Here is an 11,532-nt window from a genome sequence, read left to right on the forward strand (position 1 = left end):
ACGAGTAACCATTTTTAAAATCCATTTAGAAATTTAATAATTGTACCTTTAATAATGACTTTTCCAAAATGATTAATTTTCTCATGCACCAATTACAAATTAAACTTCGTCATAATCCATTAATAATCCTTTTCATTCAATGAGCATTTAGGGTCTGTTTGGTATGGGGTAATAAAATGGACGACAGAATGGAATAGACGTGGTAATGGAATGGATAAAGGAATTGAATGGGTTATTACCATTCCAATGAAATGTTTGGTTACCACATGGGGATGAAATGAATCATTATTTTGTATTGTTGGTAGGTAAGAAAAAAATAAAAAAATAAGATTAAAATGGTAGTGAGTGGTGGTGGTGGTGGTGGTGGGAGCGGTGGCGGTAACGGTGGAGGTGGTGGTGGGCAACGGTGACGGTGGGTGGCGTGTGTGATGGTGGGGCGATGATTGATGAATGTGGCGGGCGGCGGGAGGTGGTGGGTGGCTGGCACTGATGGTGATGGGTTGTGGAGGTGGGTGGTGCGGTGGACACCGATGGTGGTGGTAGTGACAGTGGTGTCGGTGGGCGGCATGTGTGACGGTGGGGCGATGGTTGATATATGCGGCAGGTGGCTGGCGGTGCCGGGTGACTGGCACCGATGGTGATGGTTGGTGGAGGTGGGTGGTGGCGGCAGTGGGCGACGGTGGATGGCGATGGTGGCGGTGGTTGGTGGTGGTGGTGGTGGGTGTTGATGTTGGGTGGTGGTGGTGTTGGGAGGGTGGTGAAGGTGATGTAGGGTGAAGAAGGGAATGAAATGAAAAAAAACATGGGGTATGGATAAAATGAAATTGGGGTATTTTAGAGGTATTGAAATGAACTATGTAATTGGTCATTCCATTCCTTTGATCAACCAAACACACTATTTTCCATTCCATCATAATAGGTCATTTCATTCCATCCTCAATTCCTGTATACCAAACGCTACTTACTATTTTACCTTTTGTTATCATTTTCAAATGTTAACATCTTTTGTCAACAAGAAAAGCATGAAAAAGTAAAAACTTGGATGAAAGCGTAAATAATAGAAGGAAAGGAAGCATCAAATGGCCAACCAAGCAAGGAAGCAATCTCACATGACCTTCAAGTACGTGTCGATTCAAGTAACCCACCATGGTTAAACACAATGGGTCCCACCTTCCAATGCCATTAAAGCCACCCAGCTCTCTACCTTTATCAACCACCACTCACATTTACTTACTTCACCTTAACCTTGCCTAACCGGACCTCCACCGACGAAAATCCAATGAAGTCACCGGAATTACCGTTTTCAGCTCAGCCGGCAAGAAACAACGGCGGCGTACGGCGCTTGTCGTCGTCGTTCTCCGTCGCTTCTGACGCCTTCATCTTCTTCTCCGGCGCCGTCGCCGCATTGCTTCTCGTCTGGATTTTCTCTGCTTTCAAACCCTCAAACACCCACAACACCTAATTACGAAACACCTGTTCCCGATCCTAAATCCTCAGTTTCCGTCACAGACAACGTTTGTGTCGGCGGTTTTAACGGTCTAAACCCACGATCCGACCCACCCGACCCGAATTTCTATGACGACCCGACAGTCGGGTACACCATCAACAACCGGATTAAAAACTGGGACGTGAAGAGAAAAGAATGGCTGAAACAACACCCTTCATTCGGGTCGGGTTCTGAAGAACGGGTGGTTGTGATATCCGGGTCACAACCCGGCCCGTGTAAAAACCCGATCGGCGATCATTTGCTGTTGAGGTTTTTTAAAAACAAAGTGGACTACTGTCGGATCCACGGGTATGACATATTTTATAACAATGTTTTACTCCACCCCCAAATGCACACCTTCTGGGCTAAAATCCCCGTGGTTCGGGCCGCAATGTTGGCCCACCCGGAGGCCGAGTGGATATGGTGGGTGGACTCGGATGCTGCCTTCACTGACATGGATTTCAAGCTACCGTTACAACGTTATAAGGATCATAATTTTGTCGTGCACGGCTGGCCGAAGCTGATTTACGAGAAGAAGAGCTGGACGAGTTTAAACGCGGGTGTTTTCTTGATCCGAAACAGCCAATGGGCGCTTGATTTCATGGATGTTTGGTCGGGTATGGGGCCCCAGACTCCGGATTATAAAAAATGGGGCGAGATATTAAGGGAAACATGCAAGGACAAATCTTTCCCTGAATCCGACGATCAAACGGGTTTGGTTTATTTGTTATTGAAATAAAATGAAAAATGGGGGGATAAAATATACGTGGAAGGGGAGTATTATTTCGAAGGGTATTGGTTGGAAATAGTTGAGACATTGGACAGCATAACCGAAAGATACAAAAACATTGAACGAAGGGTGCGTGGTTTAAGGAGGCGGCATGGGGAGAAAGTGAGTGAGGCGTATGCTATGCTCTGCTATGGGAGCCGTATTTGAAAGACGCGGGTTATGGGAAGTTTAGCTGGCGCCGACCGTTTATTACTCATTTTACGGGGTGTCACCCGTGTAGCGGGCAGCATAACCAGATGTATTCGGGTCAGAGTTGTTGGGACGCTATGCAGAAGGTTTTGAATTTTGCGGATAATCAAGTCTTGCGTAATTACGGGTTTGTGCGCCAGGATTTACTCGATTCCGCCTCTGTTTCCCCTCTGCCGTTCGATTATCCAGCTTGATTGGTAAGTATCACTTTTTTTTTTTAACGACGAACACTGACTAAACAACTGAAAAGCTCTTAGTTATTCGAACACTGACTAAACCACTTAAAAGCTCATAGAAATTCGATGTCATTGGGCTTAATCCACCCATTAAATTGGTTTATTTATAATGTTCCCTTCTGCGTTGGTTAAGTTTAATTCATGAAGTATATAATAATGTTAAATTATTTAATAATATTATTATTATTGTTTCAAAGAAAGGAACACGTGTGAGTATGCCGACAAATCTACCAATAGAAACAGTAGGGGATCATAGAGAAAATAATAGTAGATTAAAAAATGAATATGTAAGGCAAGGGTTTTCTGTTTATAAAGAAAGACTCCGAGATGTTCGAAAGCTGTTTTTATTTTTTGTTTTATTTGGTGAAGACATATTTATATTTTTACCTGGTGACAGACTGCAGATGGATTATGGAGTATGGAGAAAAAGCAAAAGGGAATGTTTTTATTTTTCTATTATTATTGTTTTCTCCTTTTGCTTTGTTATTTTTGTTGCTATATAAAATATACAAGTGCTGCTTCAGTTTAGGTTATGTATATTTTCAATTTCTTTAATTCGGTATTTGGTTTCTTTGCCTATGCATTTCACTTAAATTATTAATTTTTTTTTCTCAGTCTTAATAGATGATGCGTTTAACAGAAAACAATTTTAGATAATAGAACTCATTAAAACCTTACTGTAAAATGTAAATGGTTTTTGATAGATATAATTGTAACTTTTAAAGGAATTGGAGTAAGTAGTTTGATAATTGTATCATTAATTTACAATTTAAGCAAAATATAGAAATAAGTGAACTGTGGTTTTTGTCTCTATGATTTTTCCAAATATGCGTTTTAGTCCAATAGTTTTAAATATGCAGTTTTCATTCATGTGGTTTCATATCACTAGCAATTAAACCCGAATTCACTAATCATGTTAAGTCTGGTCGTTAAACCCATCAGCGTGCCCTTCACATGAGAGGTAGTTTTGTCATTTTCTCCCCCAAATACACCATAGTCCTAGTTCGCAACCCCCTCACGTGAGAGACTAGGGCGTATTTGGGGAAAAAGGGATAAAAGGACAAAACTGCCCGCAGATGGGTTTAACAACAAGAATTAACAGGATTAATGAATTAGGGTTCAATTGCAAGTGAAATGAAACCATGGAGGACGAAAAATTGCATATATGAAACCATTTAACTGAAACTGCAGATTAGGACAAACCACAGTAACGAAAACGCAATTTACTCTATACAAATGTTTAGGTGTTTTAAAGGTTTTCTATTTGAAATGTAATTTGTATGGTGCCTTTTCACACTGAAAAATTAAAGATATATAAGACCACGTTTAGCAGGGGTGTGTGGTGCGGTTTGAGCTAAAATCAAACTAAAAACTGATACTATGGTTTTTGGATTTTTGAAACCGTTTGGTTTTGAGTTTTCAGTTTTTGCCACTTGAGCTTGAAAATTTTACGTCGAAAAAAAAGTTAGGCCGAATATAATTAGTTTAGGTATAAATAATTTTGTTAATTATTAACTTAGTGACTATTATACGTTTGACCAAATATATTTGAGTTACATATATATTAAATTTTTATAAACTAGAAAATAATAATCTGGAAATTCGGTTATGTTCGGTATTTTCCGATTTTTATTACAAGCAAAATGAAAGCCGAATTGTAAGTTCAACTTTTACATAAACATAAAACCGAAGCATCGGTTTTTGTTTCCGTTCGATTTGGATCTTTCGGTTTTGGATTGGTTTTTTCAGATTCTTGCACACCCGAACATGTAGTGGGCTCATTTTCATCCTTCGTTTTGTTAGGGTGCATTGTATTTACAATTTTGTTTTGCACGATGGTGGGTAGAGTCGCTCGTTTTGCCGTGTTTCCCTCCCACCATTCGTGTGGTCTTAAGAGAAGTGTGATTATTTCTGTTTTAAATATATGAACTGAATGAATAATATATCCACATGTTTGTGATAGTGTTAGGAGCGCCATCGGGGACCTCAAATCGGGTATGATACCCGATTCGATAACATCGCCCCGACACCCGTGTTTCCCGAAATCAAGTATGAGAACGGGTTATGATACTAGATGTGAATCTAGCCATTGATGATTAACATAGCCGTTGGAAGTTGGACTTCAATAATAATAATAAAGTTGTAGCCCTTATAAGACCGTTCGTAGTGGCAGCTTTGCCACCAATGTTTTGGAGGAAAACGCGGGAGGTACACCGCCCCCCCTCCCCGCGTTATGTATTCTTTTTTATCTGCGTTGTATATAAAACGCTAAGGATGGCACGAAATTCAAGGACATGACCGTTGCATGTTACCGTAGGAGAATAAAAAAAATTATTTCCTATATATTAAACCATTTCATCCCCAATCAAAACTCATCAAATTTATAAAAATTCTCTTTCAACTCTATAATTCCTTACACAAAATTCACTATATATGGATCCTCCATCTATGTATAAACAGTTTTCGGGCCCGACCAACAAGCCGAGGACGTGGAGGAGGAACAGGCGGTTACGAGTGCGACTATGCTCGCGACAAAGTATATGAGTTCCGTTACGAGTGCGATTAGCTCTCCACCACCCCCCGTTTCAAAAAGAGCATATATCGAACGAGATCGTACCGAAGCCAACAACCGGTTGATGGTGGATTACTTCTGCGACTCGCCGAGATACAAGAACCCGAAGACCTTTAGGCGTCGTTTTCGGATGTCTGAAAATGTATTTATGCGCATCACCAATGATTTGGAGCGTGAGTTTGATTACTTTCAGCAAAAGCCTGACGCTCGAGGACGCTAGGATTCACGGCTATTCAGAAGGTTACGTCAGCCGTACGCGTGCTCGCCTACGGAAACACGACCGATATCAATGACGGGTATTTAAAGATGGCCGAAAAAACAACTCGGGACACCTTGGAGTATTTTTGTTACGGTACGTTTTGTTTTTTTTAAATAGTTTATGACTTGTTTACTGTGATCATTTATTTTATAAAAAGTTTTGTAAAATATAGGAATACTGAAACTATATGGACCACATTATCTGAGAGAGCCCAACTTTAACGATCTACAACGTCTTTTCGAGGCACATACAAGGGTGCATGATTTCCCTGGCATGATAGGGAGTGTAGATTGCATGCATTGGGAATGGGCTAATTGTTCAACTGCATGGCGAAGTCAATTCACACGAGGTGACCAAAAGGGACCAACGGTCAGCCTTCAAGCAATCGCTTCATACGAACTTTGGATTTGGTCGGCATTCTTTGGTGTTCCCGGTTCCAACAATGACATAACCGTCTTAGAGCAGTCTCCTGTGATGGAGAGTTACATATCTGGGACCGTTCCCGTCGCTTCGTTTTGGGCTAACGATAACTTCTACCATCATGGGTACTATCTGGGTGATGGAATATATCCAGAGTTCGCAATAATCGTTAAAACATTCAGAGACCCGATGGATGAAAAAAGACAGTATTTTAAGAAAGTGCAAGAGTCTGCAAGAAAGAATATCGAGAGGTGTTTTGGTGTTCTTCAACAACGATGGAATTATGTTAAAAATCCTTGTCGTCTGTGGTCTTTAGAAAGAATGAGATGTGCTATGTATGCGTGTATCATAATGCATAACATGATCATCGAGGACGAGGGAAGAGCAATATGTTCAACTTTCATACCGGACCCGGATCCACCACGGACTCCGGCAAGTATGGAGCAATGACTCGAAAACTCGGATTCCGTGCAGTCAAGAGAGATGCATAACGCACTAAAGGAGGATTTGGTCCAACATCTTTGGATGTATCGGCCTCTGCTTGGTGAAAACGATGATCAAAACGAGGGCAACAATGAAGACGATAATGAACTCAACGACGACAATGGCGAAGACGATGAAAACGACGATGAAGACGACGACGATGACGAAGAGGGCGAAGATGACGACGACAACAACGACGAATAGTGTTTTTTATTTTCATGTAATATTTATTTAATAAAATATTATTGTTATTTAATTATTCTTATTAAAAATTAAAAAAAAAACAAAAGGCGTAAAAGTGACTGGGCGCCACGTGGCGCATAATGCCTGGGGGTGGAGAGTTATGACTACGGCATGTTTTTGTAAAAAACCATAACTCTAACTGGGCGCCACGTGGCGCATAATGCCTGGATGTGGAGAGTTATGACTACATATGGTCTAAATACGTCATATCTCATAATATATTTCAAACACACTCAGCATAATCATCTTCTTTACTCAAAACACATTCTCTAGAAAAAATTATATTTTCTACAACATAAATTTCTTTGATGACGGACTCGGGTTGTGCATTCATCCTATTGATGACAAAGACGAAATCTTTCCAACCATAGCAGTATATATTTTTTCAAGAATGTCATCGACGAAGACACGGTGAAAACCAAAAAAAGATATGTGCCACGTGATTGTGAACGAGGTCAAGACATACTCCTGCAGGATTTTTTTGTCGACAACTTGAAATACAACAAATATATTATTCATCACAGGTAGAGTATCTCAAAACGTTTGTTTTTAAAAATTGTCGTTGAAATAAAAGAAAAATATGAATGGTTTCAAGAGGGCGAAGACGAGAAGATGAAAAAGAGTTATACGTTGCTACAAAAAATACCATCAGTCGTCAAACAACTCGCAACTGGTAACCCTCCAGACAAATATGATGAGTATTTATCTATGTCCCAAAGGACTTCCCGCGAATATTTGGAATATTTTTGTAATGCGGTGATTGAGATATACGGCAGAGAGTTCTTGCGTAGGCTGACTAACTACGACGTTGCGCTTTTGTAGTAAGCACACAAATAAAGACATCACCTTCCCTGAACGTTTGGTAGCCTTGTTTATACGCATATCACTTGGAGAATGTGTCCCACCGAGTTGTGTGACCAATATAAAAGAGATGAACCCCAATACTCTACGGTCATGTTCGAAGCGGCTGTCTCATAAGATTAATGGACTGGCCTGCGTTTCGTGGTCTCCCAAGCCAAACAACGACATCACTGTTCTACAACAATCCCCATTGTTTTTCACCAAACGGAATTGAACCACCCATAAGTGTCCATTGATGTAAATGGACGATTATACAAACAGAGAACTTTCTTACTGAGAAGACCTACCATGCTTGGTCGACGTTTGTGAAAGCGTTTGCATATTTCGCCGAGTCGAGAGAAAAGAGGTTCAAGAAGGCTCAAGGGTCAGCAAGGAAAGATGGGGAATGAGCTTTCGGTGTTCCATAGGGAAAATGGGTATTCTTAATCGACCCATGCATGCTATGAATGTAGACATGACTAGGAGAGTTGTGTATACGTGTGTTTTGTTTCACAACATGGTTATAAATGACGATGGATACGCGATATCGCCGGTATATAAGGATCCTTCGGTCGAGCCCGTTCTTGATGGCAACGTCCTTCCGGAGTTGACAGATGACAATGTACATTACCAACTTCGATTTGATTTTGTGGCCCATCTTCCAACTTTAACATTGTGTTCCTTTGTCTCAACAATGGAGATAAAAGAAAAGAATTGAATGGAAAGTAAATAATTGTTGTGTTCCTTAGTTTTTTTTAGAAGAGAAAGGAAAAGAAAGATTAAAATTGTGTGTTCCCAAGTTTTATTAATGGAAAGAAAGGAAAGGAAAATGGGTGAAATAAAGATGAAAAGTTGGTAGAAAACTTTCTTTCTAAAATGGAAAGAATTGAGAAGAAAAGAAAAGAAAAGAAAAAGAGAAATGAGATGAAAGGGAAAAGAAAGGAAAGGAAAACTTTCTTTTCCTTTCCTTTCTCTCGTTAAGTAAGCTCGGGAACACAGCGTAAATCTGTCGCACGTCGACCCATGCAAGGATAATTATTTTTTTATGTATGTTTTTTTCTTTCTATTTTTGATGTTTTTTATTTGAATTATGCATGCTTTTTTTAATTTAAATAAATATTTAGTTATTTTTGTGTGTTTAATTATTTATTTTTATGCTTTATAATTTAAAAAATTAGAGGTATTTGAAAGGAGTGCAGGCTATGATTAACAAAATTAGACTATTGTAGGGTAGCAGCCCTTTCACTTTAAAGATGCGTTAGAAATGTTGGTAGAGCCAATAGTGAAGGTTGTGCTAGAGGCTCCAAGCCATCGGGAGAAATTTAGTAGTTGGGAGACAAAATAAGGTAGTTAGGGTTTTTTTTTAATGAAAAATGGATTTTGTGCAGAATAAAAGCTACATAATTAAATATTATTTTTAATGTGAAAAAGACAACGAATTATCCTTCTATTTGAGAATAGTGCTTACTTAGCTTTAAAATAATTTGATTATGAATGGTGTTTAACCCATAACCTTTTAGTCAAGTTGTATGACGTCATATCTCATTTATATGAGTTGATGAGTTTAAATTTTTAAAAAATACAAGGTTTTTGAGAGTTTTGAGTAGAAAAAAATATTGTTGTTTAGAAAAAAAATAATAAAAACACCAATCAGGTGTTTATGTGAGTGTACTCATTAATCATTTTGTTTTTAAAAACTTATTTGTTTAGATTATCAAGTATATTCCGACTATTTCAGTTTACGTACAATTTAATCATCCAATGATTAAAAAACATATAAAATTCGGGTAAAAGTGTGTGCACTTTTCAGGTGCTCCAACTAGATATCACCTTACAAAAAATTCGACCTATTCCAAAGATTTTTTTTTAGTTAACGTCTCATAACCCGAAAATGAGACATACTTCAATTTCTACAAAACAATATTTGTTTCCTACAAAAGCAAATAGATTTTTAATGCTAGTTGGTGTCATGGAACAAAAACACACGATAAGCATAAAAAATACGTAGTCTATGTATAAGTTTTCAACATTGAAACACATGTGAAAATTTTACCAAATCAAGATGTTTAATTCTTCATGCATGATTGTGAATGCATGTGCTCAATTTCTCAGGATGCTTAAACTGAACGGTGAATTAATGTTTTTAAAACATGAGGGGCCAGTCTAAATTTCAACTCTCATTTTTGAGATTTAAGAATTTTCTAAATTTCAACTCTCATTTCGGTATGAGAAAAGTTCTAGATTGTATGAAGACTTCTAGGCCAGACCATTCCATTTCTATAAAAGTTATCGCTATGGATAAATTGATCACGGGTGTAGCTAAAAATACTCTTTTTCTTTCATTTTTACTAAACGTACATCACCCTCAAGTTTTACATTAATTCAATTTAAACTTTTATGTTTATCCTTTGTCATTTTGTCATCTTTTATTATCATTATTAACTAAGAAAGTTTTTTCACTATTATTTAAGTAGATTTTCTATTCTTTTTTTTTTCTTCATATTATAATATTTTTATGTTTTTTTAAATAACAAAAGTTGTTTATGCAAAAAACGTTTTTTAAATTAAAAAACATTCTATAAGTTTTTAATACTTTTAGGGTATGTTATTTTTTGAAATAATTTTTAGAGATAGCTTACTTAAAAAAAAGAAACACATTTTTTTTCATCAATAAAATAGATTAAATAACATAAGACTTGATCAACAAGTTGGTTCTTTTCTCATGTGACATTAATTTCATGCATTCAAACTTATCAAAAAATATTTAAATGATCTTTTTGTCGGGTGTGAGACAATATAATAAGATATACACAAAATGTTTTATCATTTTTATAAAGGCGTTATATCATTATTTTTTAAATACATTTTATAATGATAATAAATATTATTATTTTCATAAAGAACAATAAACACAAAAAGAGAGAAAATGAAAAAAACATAAAAAAGAAAATTTTATAGTATTTGATTTGATATTTTAAAGAAGACTTGAAATGACTAAAAATATCAGAGGGTAGTAATATGTTAAATAAAATTGTTGAAGAAACTGAAAATCTAGAGGGGTGGTATGACAAGTACACAATGAGGGTACGCTTAGCCTAACCCATTGATTACCGATCCTATTTAATAATAGTGAAGATAATTAATTATGATAACAGAAATTGTTCATATATCACAATTGACTATACTCAAGCTATCCATCAAGATAACAAGTCACACGACAAACGAGAAAACAAGGCATACAATAAGTCGTTCATGCCATGCGATAAATGAATCAAGAACGATTTAAAGGATGCGTACAAAATGTAGGTGAACGAGTGAGATCGATTGAAAAGTTGTATAAAATAAATTATTACCTTAAATATTTATTATAAAAGCTGAGTAAGTATATAATTTGCAACTTTTTAAGGGAAGAATAACCCCAACATCATTCAATCTAGAAAACACAAAGTGTGATTAAACTGGACAAGCCATCTTTATTTTGGAAACTTGAAGAAACACGGATCTATTTCCCGGGTATGGGTCCTGGATCCAATGAGTTCACAGGGTAGGATATGATAACAACTAACACAGTATGAGTATAACTTCCCGAAATCTAATGACCGGAACCTGCAAAACAGATACCGTGAGTCTCGTTACGGGAAGGACAAGAGGGGGGGGGGGGGGGTCTTCCCGTAACCACCCTCCGGCGTGAGAATCAGTACAATTCCTGGGAGAAAGTACTAAGTAAACAGAGCAAGTACAGTGAGAGTATGCGAGTGAATGTGAATGAATACCTCATGCAGGTTGACAAGGTATTTATAGTCAAAGGATGTAGGAAGGCGATTGGGCCAGCTGTCCTCTTCTAGAAGATCTTGATAACCGCTTAGACGTGTGTCCCTTTGTAATAGGTTGAGCTATACGTCCCATGTGCACGGGTATAACAACCTGGACACGCGTCGCCTTATGATATAGCGGACCACACCCTGGCCATGTGCACGGTTATAACAACCTGGCCAGGTGTCATTCGCTCATTTT

The 11,532-nt window shown here is 37.7% G+C and overlaps 1 pseudogene across 1 annotated transcript; it reads left to right on the plus strand.

Annotated features, from left to right (window-relative positions):
- Positions 1–1,270: 1,270 nt before the first annotated feature.
- On the plus strand, positions 1,271–3,209 carry LOC143608715 (galactomannan galactosyltransferase 1 pseudogene; annotated as a pseudogene). Its single transcript, XR_013149316.1, has 2 exons — positions 1,271–2,662; positions 3,099–3,209. The product of XR_013149316.1 is annotated as a galactomannan galactosyltransferase 1 pseudogene (transcript).
- Positions 3,210–11,532: the final 8,323 nt, after the last annotated feature.

This window comes from Bidens hawaiensis, unplaced genomic scaffold (assembly GCF_021521415.1).
Source record: "Bidens hawaiensis isolate Kalapana, Puna unplaced genomic scaffold, B.hawaiensis_p1.1 tig00419415_1, whole genome shotgun sequence".
Lineage (NCBI taxonomy): Eukaryota > Viridiplantae > Streptophyta > Magnoliopsida > Asterales > Asteraceae > Bidens > Bidens hawaiensis.